The sequence below is a fragment of the Eumetopias jubatus genome, unplaced genomic scaffold, assembly GCF_037043125.1.
Source record: "Eumetopias jubatus isolate StellerSeaLion01/CBP00866 unplaced genomic scaffold, mEumJub1_p1.0 scaffold_7, whole genome shotgun sequence".
Classification (NCBI taxonomy): domain Eukaryota; kingdom Metazoa; phylum Chordata; class Mammalia; order Carnivora; family Otariidae; genus Eumetopias; species Eumetopias jubatus.
Window position 1 is genome coordinate 129,112,984 of NW_028274813.1, and position 18,411 is coordinate 129,131,394.

General features: G+C 36.5%; 1 protein-coding gene across 2 annotated transcripts in view; it reads left to right on the forward strand.

Moving 5' to 3' along the window:
* The first annotated feature begins 866 nt into the window (after positions 1-866).
* CHD2 (chromodomain helicase DNA binding protein 2) overlaps positions 867-18,411 on the forward strand; it is a 134,601-nt gene continuing 117,056 nt past the window's right edge. Inside the window, exons 1-5 of one of the 2 annotated variants that reach the window (XM_088024952.1) lie at positions 867-1,275; positions 3,587-3,655; positions 4,232-4,318; positions 10,266-10,335; positions 15,167-18,312. The gene's annotated coding sequence lies outside the window, so the exon portion shown is untranslated. The other variant, XM_028122121.2, reaches the window with a different exon arrangement.

The window sequence follows — 18,411 nt, forward strand, 5'->3', positions numbered from 1 at the left end:
TGATTCACTAAATTCAAAGGACACTGGACATATGAATAGGCTGTCTCACGTGAATGGTAACAGGAAGCTTACCAACCCTCAAGTAAATGGCAAGCCAATTTGGATACTGGGCTAGGGGGAGGCCCTTGGTTGTAAAACCACTGGTCCTGACTTTGCGACCCTCAGGGAAGGACCGGTTGGTTAGAAAAAAAACCTTGAGTTCTACAGCTGAGGAGATATGGCTTGTTTGCTCGTCAACCTGTCAGTCATTTTCCTTTTTCTAAAAAAAGAAAACAAAAATCTGAGCTCAGAAACACTGAATTCCGAGCTTTTTCCAGAAGTGAAGTCCTTATCTCTAGGTCTCTGTACTAATGATTTTAACCTGGCCTATCCGGCGCCAGGAAGCCCCCCCCGCCCCGCCCCTCACAGGCCAGCCTGGAGGGGTCCGCACTGCGGGGAGCAAAGCAACAGCCCAGCTCCAAACCCAAAGATTCTATCACCAGCCAATCGCGGGCTCGTGCCCCTCAAGAAAACCAGAAACACCTAAGGGGAGTGAGTGGCACAAAAGTCAGCCTATCCGCACGGCGGCAGCTGAAGGGGTGGGATCAGAATCAGCCAATAGTATCGAAGTAGTTGTTGTTAGGTGGGAGGAAGACGCCTGCGAGCGTGCGTGAGGCTGTTCCCGGGAAGGGGTGGCAGGAAGCTCGCGGAGCCAATGGCTGAGGCGGGCGGGCGGTGGCGCGCGTGCGCGCTGGGACATGGGGCTGCGGGCGGGAGGCGGGGAGGGTGGGGGAGGGGAGCGGGCAGGAGCGCGGCGGAGCTGCTGCTGCCGCCGCAGCCGCCGCCGCAGCGAAGAGGCCATGTTGTGTGGTGTGTGGGGCGGGGGGGAGGAGGAGGAGGGAGTAAAGCCGAGAGAGGAGACGGGAGAGAGACACCACACACACACGGCACAAGATGGCCGGAGAGGCAGCAGCACCCCAAGCTGTCAGGCGCTGCGCCGCGGCCGCGGGGCCCGCCGGCCGGCGGGAAGCTGCGCCCGGGCGGTCCGCAGGCCCGCGGGAGCGAAGCGGCCGCGGCTGAGGCGAGATGGGCCGCGCGCCGGTGTCGGAGCCCGCGGCAGAGGCTCCCGGGGCGGCCGGGCCCACGACGCCGAAAGCGCCGCTGCGGCAGCGGCCGGGGAGGCTCCCCGGGGCCCCGGCGGCTCGACCCGGAGCGGGCGGGAGGCTCGGGCGGGCGGCCCGGCGCGGAACGCGGGTGCGGGCGACCAGGAGGTGCCGACAGCCGCGCTCGGACCCGGTGAGTGGCTCCCCGGCTCCTTTTATTGTCCTTTGTCCTTGGGAGGAAAAGCAAAATGTCCTTGAGCGCGCGAGCAGGAGGGGGCGGCGGGCCGGGCCTCGCCTCGCCGGCCGGCCCTCCCCGAGCGGCCCCGCCGGCGTCGCCTGCTGGCTCTCCGGGCGGGAAGCGCCGGGCGCCGCGGGGTCGGGGCCGGGGGGCGCGCGGGGCCCCGCGGCAGACCCCACGGGGGGCGGCCTCGCTGCCCGCAGCGGCCCGGCCGGGAAAGGGGCGGCGGCGGGTGACCGCAGGCGGGAGCCCGAAGGCGACCGCGCGAGGAGAGCCCCTTTCTGTCCGGGTGAGTTATTTTGATATTTAGGGTAAGGAAAAAAGAAATCCCTTTCAGGTTCTCCAACGGGGGAGCTTTTTAACCTCTTTCCGGCGAGGTGGGAGCTCATCTTCATGGTCGAATTTAAAAGAACAATGGAAGCCTGACTAGGTTTAAACAAAAATAAAACTTGTTTTTTTTTTTTTTTCCTTTTGGGTGTTGGCTTTTAACTCTTTCAAAGCCGATTTTGAAAACGGCTGCAGTGTTACAGATGAGAAGGTACTTGAAGGTACTTGCTGCTTATTAAAACCTTTATGACGTTAAGGTTGTCTTTTAAAAAATGCAAGTTGGAGAAGTGCCGCTGGTATTTCAGAAATTACGAAGATAAGTTTACTATACCGTCAAGGCTGTTTAATGGAAATAGGCTTTAATTTCGATGCTAGACGATGACGTTTGATTAAGATAGTTTATTTTAGCGACAAATTACGCCAAGATTAGTTGACATTCTGATGTTTGAATAATGATTAAATACACTGTTTGGTACTTTTTAAAAGGTCATAAGGAGCCGTTATCTGTACCACACCTGAATGTTAGAACGTACTTGGATCAGTTCCTGGACTTCTAAAAGTTGAAGTTCATCATTTTATTATTTTTAAAAATAATGTATGTTAGCACAAGCCATGGTCGACAAAACTTTTACAAAGGAATATTCTGACGCCAAATCTCTTTGTGAAGTTACTTTCTCGTAGTGTAAATATTAAAGTAGGACTGTTCTCGGTAATGGGCGATGAAGAGGAGCCATATTTGTTGCATTTGTTGCATGCATAAAAATCTAGATATGCTTAAAACGGAACAGTATTTTATAATAAATATTGCTTTCTCCAAAATTTGCAGAGTCCTGTATAGTTGTGAGTTTAAAAAATTGAGAGGGGATTTAAATTGAATGGTTTGAAGAACAAACCACGAATGCTCAAATCTTTGTGTATTTTAGAATATATTTGTCTTTATTTTGCGGTAGCTCTTGTGTTGTAAAGGTGCAGATCTACGTAAAAATAGTGGGCAGATTTACGTAGTACCTGGAAAATCAAAGTTATTGGTGTAATCACCGTATTTCTGAGGGTATTTTTGTCAGTGAAATTGTTTTATGTTCTGAATAGCATTCATATAGTGCTACATGTTACATCAGTTGCGCATATCTTGATTTTACAGAATCTTGAGTACCAATTTTGGTTTTTCAAGACAACGTTTTTGAAATTTGTGAACACTGAAAGTAGTTTTAAATGTATATTCTGAATGTATTTTTTCTGGCTCCTATTTTGAATAGTGAAATGCAAAATAATTGCTAGCAGTTTAACCTCGTAAGATCTTTTTACGGGAGCAATGGGGGAAGGGAGAGACTGAAAATGTTCAAGACCCTGGTTTGCAATTGAATAAAGGTCATAGATACTACATGTTTTAGACTTGCTTAAAACACAAAGCTAATATCCCACTTGGTGAGATCAAATAACTTGTGGTTTAAAAATTTAAAGTAACCAGTAGCCATTTTAACTTCACTAATTTCTCCTAGAGGAAGTTAATTTTTAATTGTTTCTCAGTGTAAAAGCTATTTCTAGATGGTAATGGAAATTTTAAGATGATTTTAGTGTTTAAAAACGGTAAACTTTTCCTTTGTTTTGTGTATTGCCTGGCATCAAAAGAAAAATAAAAAACAAGGTTATAGTCCTAAATCTGTCTGAAGATGTGAATTTTCTGTAGTTTATTCAATATCAGTGCCTTAATATCTAGTGTTTGTCCATGCCACTAAAAGATGAGGAAAACAAAGATTGATATATTATTGAGATAAGAAATAACTGCAACCTTAAATGTAAAGGTGGTGTGTCGATAAGCCGTCCCTAAATTTGTCCATAGATCATGTATTTGGAATGTTTTCTCATTGTTTCATCACACAAACTTTGGCCAAGAAATGTTTAAAAATCAAAACATTGATATCATCTTTTTTTTTTTAAGGTAACTTACAAGATTAAAATTAAATTTGGTTGATGATGGTTCTGAACAAATACAGCTCTTTTATTTGAGGTAAGACTGGGTAAATTTTTATTACTTTCTCACATAAAAATAAGCCTATTTGGTTTTTATTTTGCTCTTTGATAATTTATATTTCCAGTAAGTTAGTGATTATGAGTAAACTAAATATCTGAAATAATTTTACAAAGCCTTTAAATCTCTCCATTGAATGAAGAGTATATGTGCTTAGCCATTGTAACTTAATGTGCCTTTTGAATAGTTTAAAATACTGAATGTCTCTTAAGCCTTTGTTTAATTTTGGGATCAAGAAAAGACTGATTATATTTTGAGAAAAACAACCAGAGATACATTTTTTCTTTTTAATTCTCTAGTGTACTGTGCAAACTAATTTTTTAAGTATTTAAAGAAATGAATTTATTGGAAAATTTGAACTAGTTAGTATTCATAGATTTTAGGGAAGAACATTTTAAAAATCAAGTTTTGTGAGCAGACTTTAGTTTTTGTTTTCAATTACATAGTAAAAGTTGTAAAACATTCCTACTTGCTATTTGTTGTTCCATCAATAAATTGTTTAGAATATTGGTGTGTGTTTTTTTTGTTTTGTTTTTTTTTTCCCCCTCCCAAAAGGTATGCCATTTTGAAGACTGAGACCCGTGGAGTTTTATCCTTGAGTATAAAGGAAATGTTTGCAAAAGTCTCTATTTTATATAGCAAGTAAGTAAATGTTTTATCCAACTTCTTAAATTTAATAGCTACCAACATTTGAGTAGGAAAATAACTAAAGTTTGTCAATGAAACATAAAATGTAGACTGTCTCGAAAAGGAGATGAGGAAAAAGTCCATCAAATTCCTTTACTTTAAATCAAAGCACTTTTGTATTTTATTAAAACATTTGATATACGTAATTTATATCAGAGCAGTAAGACATTCAGTACTTTTTAGTAATATGCTGCTTCAGGATTATGGTTAAATCAGTAGTTGAGTTATCAGAATCATGTCTTTATAATCTGAAATTCTTTAGCCATTTTTTTTTGATGATATAGATCATGTTTTTGAAATGCCCTAGACTTTTGCATTTGCTGATCTTCCAGTTCTTAAAAGAACTGTATTTTTAAAAGTGAAGACACTTTTCATATTTTAGTTTCTACTAATAGATTTAATACATTCATTTTACCTATTTTTGATTTTGTTTTCAAACAGGTACTAAAATGAGTTATCTCACAGGAAACTAGAATAAAGCATCTATAATCTATAGCTTAGTAAAATTGTTTTTAAAGCATAAAAGGAAGAAATAATTTTCAACAAGTATGGGGTACTTTGACACCTTAAAACTAGATATGTGAATGAAAAAAACACGTCTGCTGATAATTTTCAAAAAATGTTCTTTATGTGTTAACACTGAACGTGGAAATTACTGTCAAGCTGATGTTAGGGATTTAGTAGAGGAAATATGTATATATAGTAAGAGATATCTTGGGAAATTGTAAGAATAGCCAAATAAGTAATATGAAGGCAAGTTTATCTTTGTCCTTGAAATGTGGAAAATCTTTTATCTCTTGGTGTTGGCTTATTGTATTCATTGAAGTAGGTGATAAAGGTAATATTTTTATTGTATTTGTTTTACCTTAATTCTTATTCATTTTGCAATTTGATCAAATTTGTGTTTATTTTAGTATGCAAAAGAAAACTAAATGTTAAGACTTAAGTATAGTGTTTTTAAAGATCTAACATCATACAAAAAAAAAAATCAAGCATTTTTCATCTTAACCTTTAACACAAATGCCAAGGTTAGGGTTTCTTGTATGGAAATGATAGGATATTAGATTAGTATTCAGATGTGGTTGGGCACTGTTACAAAAATTGAGAATTGGGCCTCTTAGACACAAATGTATGTGAAATATAATGTGATTTTAAGTTTAAATCAGCAATAAATTTATAATGGGCTACCGATGGTGCAGTTTGACCCATTAAAATAAAAAATGAATGGTTGAAGGTTAGAAATGTTACATGATGATTTTATTTTTATTTTTTTACTACAGTATCAATAAATATAAAAAAACTAAATGATACAGTAATTTCTAAATTAATCCCTAATCTAATGGAGTACAGCTTCCCTTTTATCACCAATAAGATAAAGGATTATAGCAAATCACACTTTAAAAAGGTCTTACATATACTTCAGCTTTCATGATGATGCTTAACGTTCAGTGTTCTGGTATTTGCTCCTTGGGCCAGGCTTGTAAAAATGGGCAATATATTTGATGGACAAAAGTAATGGACACGTGAGGGTAAATATAAATGTGAAACTCTTTTAAATTACCAAATTTCATTAAAGTAACATTTACTACCATATTTTGCTTGAGAACCAAAGGGACACTTAAATACTTGCTTTTATTTTGGCATTTTGAAGGAACTTTTAAATCATAAAAATCACCTATTGAATTGGTGACTAGGTTTCATGGCCTTTGTTACTATGGTACTATTTTAAAAAGTACCTGAAATTCCACAGAAATGAAAGCAGCCATGCCCGTAGTTAATTACAAGGTTTTCATGAACTATGGTATGACACTTAGCGGCTATATTATATGATATAGATAACTTTGAATATAAATTTTCTTTCAAGTTGAATTAAGTGGTATTTGTAGTTCTTTGATTATTTAAAAATTTGGACTGGACAACCAATTAATACACTTTTTCTCCCCTGAGATATTTTTGTTGAGAGACATGAGGGGGAAAAGATACTAAGAGAACATCTCCATCTTCAATAATGAGAGGTGTATGTGATAGAGTGGAGAATACAACTGTGATTCAGCAATCAGGAGAGGAACTTGTAAATGTAGACTAGCCCTGTAATCCTGACATTCACTGTAGACCTTAGTTTCCTAACCTATAGAAAGTATTTGGAGTTTCTAATCTCTTAAGATACTTTTAGCCCTTAATTGTGTGATTAAAAATAATAGTAAGGAGTATCTTATTCTTTTATACAAACTGGAGAGTAGTTTTTATAATTTTTGCATTAGAAATTATGTATGCTGTTTCTGTGAAGACATGGATTTGAATAACATGAGACCCGGGTGATACACTGTACCTGACTTTCATGATGGTATGCATTCCAAAATATTAATATAAATGCAGATGTTGGAAGGTTGATTTTAAAAAATAGTTAAGGTGTGAAATTGTATTTAAACAAGTGAAATTTAGAATGCTGCAATAAAATGTTGGATTTTTTCCCCCTAATAATTTTTAAATATACTTAAAATTTAGTGTATTTAATGTAACATTTGCATCTGGCTATCACAATTATAAATGAGGATTTATCATTTACATGCTTGACATAATTGATTTAATTTCCTTTAAGAAATTTTTATGCTTCAAAGATAAATATTCTCATTTTACCAGCTACTTTCCCCTTCTGGGTTGAGTGGCTCAATACAAACTTGTAATTTTCAAATTGGCTGTTATTTCTGAATGTAATTAACCTTTACAATTTAAATTCAAGGATGTTCTGAAGTTAATAAATAAAAACTATATGACTTGATTGTTTTCATAACATTCAAGTGGCATGTTTCCTACAACTGGAAGAAGTTTTGATTTGTACATTGTACAAGTTAGATCTGTGTTTTGGAAAACAATCCTTTGCTTTTTGAAATTAAGCTATTTATTTGATAATGAATATTTCCCAAACAAGCAATTTATACCCTTAATGTGTACTACATAGTAATCATAATTATTTTAATTTAGATGGTGAAGATAGTTCGCTTAACTTTAATGGTTTCTGAGTTGACTTATGAATGTTAATGACTTTATTGCTACCTTATTTTTGTGGAAGATTTCATGTATGTATTTCAAAGTGCTCTCAGATTTTATTCATTTAAATGTAAAAATTGTTTTAAGGACTTTAACAAGTTAAAGTTGACAAAATCTATATTTTAAGAAAAGCACAAATGGGCTAATAAAGTTGTCTTTGCCTTTTAATACAAAAGGACCAGCAGTCAAAATGTACATTATACCTATAATTTTATATTAAATGAGAATCTATAATATTGCAAACTAGTAAAGGTAGGTAGGAATATGAGCAAAATTACCAACTTTTATAGTCTGCTTAAGCCAAACTTGGCTCTTCCCCACCCTTTTTAAAGGAACGCAGAGTACTACTTTCTCAGTTTTGGGGAAGGAGATGGTATGGTAGATTACATTGGTGTCAGTAATTTTTGAAGTGGTGCAAAGTGAGATCCAAGGCCCATACTCTTACTTACAGGTAGCTTTTTATTTTTATTTTTTTAAGATTTTATTTATTTATTTGAGAGAGAATGAGAGATAGCATGAGAGGGAAAGAGGGTCAGAGGGAGAAGCAGACTCCCCACTGAGCAGGGAGCCCGATGTGGGACTCGATCCCAGGACTCCAGGATCATGACCTGAGCCGAAGGCAGTTGCTTAACCAACTGAGCCACCTAGGCGCCCACAGGTAGCTTTTTAATCACATTGTCAGACCATTGTGAAGGATTTCCCTCAGACATTTCTTTTACCAATGAAAGTCAATTCCGCCTTTCTCTTAGGAGTTAAATCAGTTGAGTTCATTTGGTTGATTTAATACTTGTTTTGTTAACAAACTATATTCCCTATTAAGGTCACATTGAATTTGGAAGCTTTTAAAGGTAAATGAATAATGCTGTTTCATGTAAATTATTTCATTTGTTAACTTGGTGGGAGGATATTTTAGCATCTTAACTCTTAGAGGTAATTTTGAAGCAAATCTTTGCTGTATTTCTTGATTATGATTAGTCAAAATGACTAAAGGGATTTATATTTTGTAGTATAATCAGGAACTTGCCTTATAATTTGAAAATCTGAAATTTTAGTCTTGGAACAGCATTTGAGTAGGTAACTTAAATCCTAAACTATTGTGCTAACTATCCCTGGGTTGCCTGGGTGGCTCAGCCATTAAGTGTCTGCCTTGGGCTCAGGTCATGATCCCAGGGTCCTAGGACTGAGCCCCACATTGGGCTCCCTGCTCTGCGGGAAAACCTGCTTCTCCCTCTCCGACTCTGCTGGCTTGTGTTCCTGCTTTCCTTATCTCTCTTTCTGTCAAATAAATAAAATATTTATTGTGCTAAGTATCCTTAAATTACTACACTTTTTTAAGATTTTATTTATTTATTAGAGAGAAAGCACAAGCAGGGGGAGAGGGAGGAGGAGACCTGCTGAGCAGGGAGTGCGATGCAGGGCTCAATCCCAGGACCCTGGGATCAAGACCTGAGTGGGAGGCAGATGCTTAACTGACTGAGCCATCCAGGCACCCCAAATTACTACACTTTAATATTGATCTTAAGACAGTTTTTTGATAGCTCTACGTGTTGTTATTATAATCATACTTAAGAGCAGAGTGACTGAAAAAATACATACCTTTATTCAGAGGGCATTTGAAATAGAAACATTTTCCATGTTTAGTTTATGGGGCATTTCCGTCTAACTAGTGAACAGCATGGATATGATACTTTTGTTATCAACTATTTTAAAGAAGGGTTAGTGTTGCTTGAGTAGGTCTGTACAGTTGGTAATAAAAGTAGTTTGAAATTTTGTCTAAAATTTCCTTTCTATTTATCTTAAAATAGTTTATTAAAGTGCATGATGTGAAATAATATGATGGATAATAAATGAGTGAGAAACATGGCCCTGTAAGTGGGTAATGGAAGTTTTCCTTTAGAAGTCTTGAAAGTGGGGGGTACCTGGGTGGCTCAGTTGGTTAAGTGGCTGCCCTCGGCTCAGGTCATGATCTCAGGGTCCTGGGATTGAGCCCCATGTGGGGTTCCCTGCTCAGCGGGGAGCCTGCTTCTCCCTCTCCTCCCCACTTATGCTCTCTTCTTGCTCTCTCCCTCAAATATAGATGAATGACCAGAAATTAAGATAATTCTGTACTGTTAAGAGGTGATGTTGGAGGGCGCCTGGGTGGCTCAGTTGGTTAAGCGACTGCCTTCGGCTCAGGTCATGATCCTGGAGTCCCGGGATCGAGTCCCGCATCGGTCTCCCTGCTCAGCAGGGAGTCTGCTTCTCCCTCTGACCCTCTTCCGTCTCGTGCTCTCTCTCTCATTCTCTCTCTCAAATAAATAAATAAAATCTTAAAAAAAAAAAAAGTGATGTTGGAGGGGCACCTGGGTGGCTCAGTTGGTTAAGTGGCTGCCTTTGGCTCAGGTCATGATCCCAGGGTCCTGGGATGGAGCCCCACATCGGGTTCCCTGCTCAGTGGGGAGCCTGCTTTTCCCTCTCCCTCTGCAGCTCCTCCTGCTTGTGTTCTCTCTCTCTGTCAAAGTTTTAAAAAAAAAAAAAGTGATGTTGGGCTCTGTTGAACAACTAGCTCTACACCTTGATTGTGCTTTAAATCTAGAGAGACGAGGTTTTATCTACTCTGTTGGAGTTCTTGGGGACTGAGACTTACGCATGGTTTTTATAGTAACTTATTCTGCAGGTGAGCCTCTTACACAGCCAGATTTAAAATCCTCGGGGTTAAGAACTTACCTTCTGCTTGGACTGTATTGTTCATAAATACATACATGTCTTGGTCTTCTGGTGGATCCTTATTTTGAAGTTTTGGAATAAATCATGGCATTTTAGTAGTCTCTTTTTATCTTTTTCTATGCATAAAATTATATTCTTTTTCCTGCAGAAATGTGAATCCAGAGACTGAATTCTCTAAAGGGCCTGTACAACGTAGTAGATGTTGGTGGAAGCATTTAGTAAGTTTTATTTAATTTTCATGTTTAATCATGTTTTTAAATTTTCAATGACTTTGGAAGTTTGAATAATTGAGTCAGAGTTGTAGAAACATAAAGGGATTTAATGAAGCTCAAAGCAGTACAAAAAAAAAACCCTGGCTAGGTGTGTATGAAGTTGATTAAAATTTTGTTTACTCCAACCTGTTACTTTCTTTCTTAAACTCTCTGACAGAATGCAAGGTAACCTATATTTGAACCTACTTCCAGCATTTCACCCTAGATCTGGGTGTTGGTAAACTCCCCCCCTATGTTTGTAAGTAAAGTTTTATTGGAACACAGCTATGCTTTTTTATTTACACATTGTCTGTGTTTCCTTTCCCACTATAGCTGCAGAGTTGAGAGTGGTTGTAGTTAATGGTCACAAACCCTGAAGTATTTACCACCTTGTTCTGTAGAGAAAGCTTATGTCCTTGTCCTAGAGCCATTGCTCGGGTCAGCTTAATCCTTCCTATGTAGCACTCGGAAGCCTTTGGGCTGTCTTTTGGAAATAGAACATAACTTTTTAATGGATTTCAATGTAACAGTTTTTAGAAATAAAGTAATTCTGAAATTTCCTTACACCTGAAGGCCCAACAAAAAGTTATTTTCACACTGGGGTTATGCTTTGATTTTAGAATACTTGGTTACTACTACTGTGGAATAGTTATTCTAATCCCCAACATGAGAAAAAGTGGGAAGAGAGTAGAAATGAATTTGGGTGAATTCTCCAAAGGATTTATTTATTATTGACAGAACTTTTTAGGTATGATTATTACATCCTAGCTGTTTCATAAATATTTTAGAATCACACTTGGGAATGTAGATTTTTAGATGATAACTTTGCTTCTAATTAGTACTTAAACTTCCATTGTATAATGGCTACTAGGTCCTGCAAAAGGTGAAGTTCTGGGTTTTTTTGTTAGGTTTTGATGGGGATAGTGAGGGCAGAAATGAAAACTTTCCTAATGTACAATTATTGATCTCATGTCTCATTTTAAAGAGATTAATTGCCTGGCATATAGTGGATGCTCAATAAATACTTGATTTATGGTGTATCATTTCTGTTAAACATTATTTGTTAACTAGTGGTTTAGGTCTAATTGGAAAACAAAAGTTAAATTATTAGAAATTTTAATGCATTATCTATTTTTAGTATGTCTGAAAACTAAAACTTTGAGTAAAGAGGAAAAAAGGATAAGAAACTACAGCTTTCAGTCTCTTAACATGTACATGTGGTCAGATTTTAAACTAATATAGGGACAGTGGGGAAGATTTCATTTGAGTATAAAACCTTAGATGATTCTTTTTCTTAGTTACCATAATTGATCTTATTCTCTGAGAGATCAACAGTTGGCTGGTGTTTTTCAAATAACTTTAGAGTTAGTTTTTATGCCCACTGTATTTAGGACCCAGACTTAATAATATATTGTAATCCTATTGAGGATTCAAGCTACTTTTGGTAATAAGACAACTTATGTGAGTTCACTATTAAATGTTTTCAAATTTAAAGACCAGCACAAAGAAGACTGAAATCAAGTCATAAGCACCAAGAATCTTAATTACATGATGGGAAGGATCAATTTCTGCCCCTCATCGTTATTTTATACTCTTTGGTCCCATTGGTTTTGTAATAACTATTTGAGTTTTAAAGTGATATAAGTTAACATTAATTTACTGTGGCATTATTAGAGCCATCTACTTTTTTTTTTAAAGATTTATTTGGGAGAGACACAGTGAGAGAGGGAACACAAGCAGGGGGAGTGGGAGAGGGAGAAGCAGGCTTTCCGTGGAGCAGGGAGCCTGATGAAGGGCTCGATCCCAGGACCCCGGGATCATGACGAGCTGAAGGCAGATGCTCAACGACTGAGCCGCCCAGGTGCCCCTAGAGCTATCTACTTTTAAAATTAAGAATCATTAATAATTTCTTTTTCCTTGTACTCCTTCTTGTCCCCCACATTTTTTGTTGCTATTAAAAATGGGAGTTGCTGGGAAGTAGAGGTAAGGAGATTGCTTATGCTTATTTTAGGGGAGCCCCTCGTAAACCGAATTCAGTAATGAATCGCATTTCAACTGACAACTTCACTTGCTTGCATTTCAGCTAACTTACTTTACAACATCCAGTGATTTTGGAGCAAATTTAATGAATTAGATTTTAAAGAGGAGACCTCCTTGCTCAATTTTATGTTCTTAAATTTCTGGATGTGTAGTATTTAGGGATTTTAAGAGATAGCTGTTAGTACCTTTTATAGAAACCTTTACTTTTGCTTTCGGGAATTTTATTAGAACAAACAATTTTCTTTAAAAAGGAGATCTAAACTATGAACAGCAGAGTGGAAAAATTCTCCTACTTGCTCATAGAATAAGCTTGAAGCCTCTATGCAAAATACACAAAAGATCTAGGTCTGTTTGATGATGGAATTCTAGATAGAGCTATCATCTTTTCTGTATGTCTGCAGTAATTCACAAGTTACTGGAGAGATGTGTAATAGGGCTTTGATATCTGAACCCTACTCAGTTTTCTGTACTGATCTTATTTTAATGCAAGATTAAATTCTCTTTAAAGCAGAAAGTGACTTTAAATAATTGACCCAGTTTATCCAATGGATTTTTCAGAGGTCTTGTTGCTACTGGAATGTAAATTATTTTGATTAGTAGGTTTAGTTTGTAGATCTCCATGTACTTTGGTTATTGTTATATGGGAATAATAGCTAAATAACATTTATTGGGGTCTTTCTATATGCCAGGTAATGTGAAAGCTATAAATGTACTAATTTAATTCTCACTACTGCCACATGAGGTAGGTACTACTGTTTCTATTTTACACATGAAGAACTGGATTTTGTTACTAAGAAAATATCCAGGCTCACAGAACTCATGCCTACTTTCTTTTTTATTTTGTAACAAATTTGCTTATTTGCAAATTTAGTTTTTTCAAGAATTTGGAATTCCATGAAAATAAATGTTACTCACAAATCCCTCATTGGTTTTTTAAGGTAGTTTGATGCTTGACTGAGCATTTTTGCCTATTAACAAAATTCTCACTTTTTGCTTTTCATTGGCTTTGTAGGGGTGCAAGACTGATCGTGACTTTTTAATGTCACAAGAGTTGTCTGCTCTTGTAACATTTGTTTTATTTTTTTAGTCACCTTAAACATGTTACAGGATGATCAATATACTAGTATTTTCTAATCCCTATTGTCAAACAAACTATTGCATTTTATTAATTTCAGAATGATTTTAATGTCATTAGGTTTTCTTTTGAAATTAAAATAATGATTTTAAAAGGAAATTTCAATGTCCTGGATAAATTTTATCTCTTGTCCTGTGGCAAAAGAATATAAAGCATTGAGTTTATCATTTAATGTACTAAACAATGAATTGTACCTCTAGCCATTGAAATAATTACAGCTTGTTAACAATACATTAGTGTCATTGATCCATAATTTTACATCACCAACTTCATTTAGAGCTTGATCTTGCTTTGTAACAATAGAGATTGGGGAGAAATTATAATAAACAGTGCAAGAAAAATGATGGTATTTTTATTTTTATACTTCTACATAGAAATATACGTCCCTTAGTTTTAGGGAATGACTAGTTCAAATGGAAGATACTTTATTGATAGGAAGAATGAATGAGTTCTTATTTTAGGGTGGAGAGAAATCAGGAAAGTATGTTAAGAAGAAACATCTTGCATTTGATGTTTATTACTGATGTTGTGACACTCATCTTTAGTCATATTTTAATATGAGTGGCACTGTCTCTTGGTAAATCAAGTAGTTTACTAATAAGTTAGATATTTATTTTGTGTATGTAGACAACAAATCCTAATTATAGTTTAGGAGATAAGATTTAACTACTTGAAGAGCAAAAATGCCTTGTATTTAATAATCTCCTAGTCACCCAGACTTTATGTCTACAAATTTAGTTTGAGAGCTGCAAAATTGGTAGAGAAGACCAGAGTTAAAACTTATTTTTGCAATTATGTTTGCTCGTGATGGATCAGGATCATTTATTTAATAGAATATCCTGGCTTCCCACTTAATCCCTTTAGTTCAAATTATTTAAGTAATGGATTTGTTTCTCTATTAGTAACATTTGATATTTTGGCAACAGGAGTATTTTACTTGTATTTAATTTGAAATCTGATAGCAATTTAGGCAAATACCATATAGGCCAGGTAGGTATTTTGCATTTTTGATCATTTTTTTTTCCTAGTTGCTACATATTTCCTGTATTCTCAGATAAGTAACTGAAGATGGTGGTATCTCTATTGGCCCTTTGTTATCTAAGCAAAATTAATTAACATCTGTTGAATTGGAAAACTATCCTGTTATCCACTGCTTTGGTGTTTTTTTTTTTCCTTAATCTCAAAATTCTTTTCCATAATTAGTTTTATTTGAAGAAGCTTGGAAAGTTTTCTGCATTGAGATTTAGAATCCATAGTGTTGGTGTAATTTAGCTTTCCAGGATTTTGAATTTGAATTTTTGTTTTTACTTACCATATTGACAGTGTAACAACATTAAGTATGTAAAATTTGACTATTCACTGCCACTTTTCTACAGTTACATATGTATCTGTGACAGTAGAAGAACTTTGTTACGAGTTTGCGGTCTTGCCATGATGCTCTCCTTGAGAAGTGTGCAGTACATACAATTTTAATATACTACAGTTTCATAGTTTAAAGCTGTTACAAAATTAAAACTTTGTGTATGGTAAGAGTATCTTCAAGGTGGGTGGATGTTCTTTGTTTGAAGGAATAAGATTATTGGTATTCCAACAGCATTTTTTTCTTTTAATGTTTTCATCAAGCACCCAGTCAGCTTGAAGAGTCTCAAATGGACCCTACCACTGAGAAAACAAGATGGCAGTCCACTATGGGGAATTGAGGAAAATGGATTAATACAAGAGTGCTGTGATAATAAACAACCAAGACAGGGTTCTTTTAACATGGATTTCATGAAATGAAGACATAGGTTTCTTACCCAGCACAAATGGACAGTGGATTTGACTTTCTAAAGACTTTTTGTATTACTAAAACAAGTACATTTTTGACATTTGGAGAAGAAAGATGGCACATTAACACAGATGTTAGTTTGTATGCCTGGAAGTTTTTGCAGTTTGACTTGTATGAGTATGATTTTGTGGAATGTTAACTTTAATAAAATTTCTAACACTTTAAAATTTCTCAGTTTGGGCTTTTTTTTTTTTTAAGCTGAAGTTTCATTAAATGTTCAATTACTGCCTTAACACTTTGACCTTTACAGTTCCCCAGCAGTAAAGTGTACTGAATAAAGCTGGTAAAATGGAAATGGTGTGCTGGAAGATGTTTTACTTGGTTGAATAAGATTTGTCTTTTTTCACAAAGTTGTGGAAATTTATTTGTGCATTAAGAGATGGTGGTTTGATTGAAATGCTATTTTGTGCTTTCTTGAAACATCTTGCAAAATAACTTACCAAGGGGTAATAGGAACTTTAATTTGCCATGAGATTGTAATGAGCCTATAAAACAAAATGCTTTTTGCCTCAAAATTCAGGATGAGTTATAAAATATTTTTATGGGTTATTTTGTGTTGATGGAAAAGGTCTCTTTTATCTATGCTTTTTAATATTATGTCTATAGTAGAATATTCATCTGAACATTTAAATTGATGCCTCCTGTTGTTTTAATGGTTAATATCAGAGGAAGAGGTTGGATTTATATGGAAGTGTCCTTAGGGTATTCATAAAAGGACTTAAAATTTTGGTGGCAATCATGTCTATAATACTTTTTAAATAAATATGAAATAGGACTTTTATCTTGTATTTTTCTTAATCTGTTTAGGAATTTAGAATAAATAAATCATGCCATGTCATAGATTATTGTTTGAATTCTAGGTGAATGCTGCTGTTCCCTTTATTGATAATTGATTAATACCAGTTTTTATAGTAACTTATAAAGGTGGGGTAGGCTTCACTTTGATGGACCAAATGACTTGTTGATTATATTTTCCCATTATACAGATAAGAAGGAAGAGTTCAGCTTGAATTTTTTTTCTTTTGATGAGAAATAATCATTTTGTGTGATTAATGTCAAATACCATAGTGCACACATGTCTGATCAATACATATGCAATATTTGTTCTCTGACTGATTTGAGGTGGTTGGTCTGTATAAATCAAAAGTGGAATTTTGGATTTTGATTTTGGTAGAAAATTTATGTTTTGTAGAAAGTACAGAATTGAAACTAGGTTTTGATTATGGATTTTTATTACCTAGTTGCAACATTGTTGCTTTTGTTAGGTATAAACCTAAAATGGATTTCTTCAGTGAGGGGAGGACATTGTACTGGCATATTATAATGTTAAGTGAGGAAAGTTGATTTTTTTGGGTGTGTGAATGTTTTCTGGGGTGCTTGTTGAGAGAAATGTGTTAAATTATTTGTTTCTGGCATTAGTAGTCATTTTGTTTCCAAAGATCTCATGGTTTTGGTGTTTAGGAGAATTTGTCCTATGACATTATTTTGATAACTTGCCATCAGATAGGACCAATTGTCATTAATTTGCCATTCTCGAAATGGGTGTATGTATTTAGAATTTGAAATAAAAGGGAATGGTTGGGATATACGTGTTCTGTTGGTTTGGAGGTGGTGTTTCTTGGGTGTGTTATTTAAGGGTGCCCATAGTAGTTCCATGCTCTTGAATTTAAGATCTTTGTTTTGCTTGACTCCGTGTGAAGTAAATATATTGTGGTTGTGAGGATTTTTTGGTGAAGTTTGCAAGGTTATATATAATGGGTTAAAGAGTTCTATTAAGGTTTAAAGAAAAATTGAGATTCTTGGATAAAAGCTAGTTGCATTAATTTTTGCTCTAATGCAACTGAACACTAGGGAGGCGCTGTTGAGTTGTACCCCTTTTTTCCCAGTTGGGATGGAAAATTCCCCCTTAAACTTTGTCTTTAGATAATTTTTAGTCTTCATAAAGAAGGCAAGACTTGAATTTAATTTATGAAATTGAGGTTTTGCTTTTATTTAGAAACCATTTTACCCATGGGGGGTTAATTTTATAAAAGGTTAATACTTAAGTTTAGCTTTATATTCTCTAAGAATTATCCCTCTTTCAAAATGGCTTGATAAAACACCACTTCCTGTCCAGAGAGGAAGTTATTTTAGCTCAAGGACTGAAATATTTAGCAGATCTTTAGACAAAAGGAACAAATTACATTTCTCTCTGGCTTAAAAAGGGTGCTTGAGCCAGAGGGGGTTAAGAAACCCTCCCTCCTCCCCTTGATGGGGTGGTCTGGAGGGGCAGGGAGGTGTGGGGGTAGGGGTCCTCAGGCTCCCTGGGATGGAGGATCTTTTTTTTTTCTTTCTTTTCTTTTTTTTTTTTTTTTGGTGGAGATGAAGGGGTGGGTCTATGGTACATCACCTGAGTTGTGGGGTAAATGTAGAGAGTGTCAATCAAAGGCAGAGCTCTCAGAGCTGGGAAGGAGGCTCTAGATGGCGGCTGTGCCTTAGAGAGAGCGCGCTCTGCTCACTGCCTTCGCCTCACTTTACGCAACTTTCCCTAACTTTCGGGCAGCCTCAGGGGGCCCCCGCAGCCCCCTGCCTCTCCTAGTGACTTACTGGGGTCGATTCGAGCCTTTTTAAGGGGGAAAAGCAGCTTTTAGGAGCTTTCTTTTCGTGCCTTGTTGGAAAGAAGCAGCCGTACTGAGAGCCCAGGTCGTTGTTTTTTCCAGCTTAGAAGCCATGGCGCACCTCCATTTTTGTGCGCTCTCCTAATGAGGTTTTTTTTCTTCCGGACCCGTTTTAGTATTAATTGTTGCTTTATTTTTTTGACCAGTTAACATATTGGAGGATTATTGTATTTATTTTTCGTTTTTGTAACGGAGAATTTTGTTTTTATTTTTAATTATTTGGGATCTGATATTTTTCTACTACTAGAATAGGACTCTCGCTTTGGACCTACTACATGGATCAGGTAAGTCCATGATCGTTAGTGATTATTTTAAAGATTTATATGTATAAGTTTGCTTTATTTTCTGTAAATATGAGAAATTCCTGGATGACGCAATAAGAT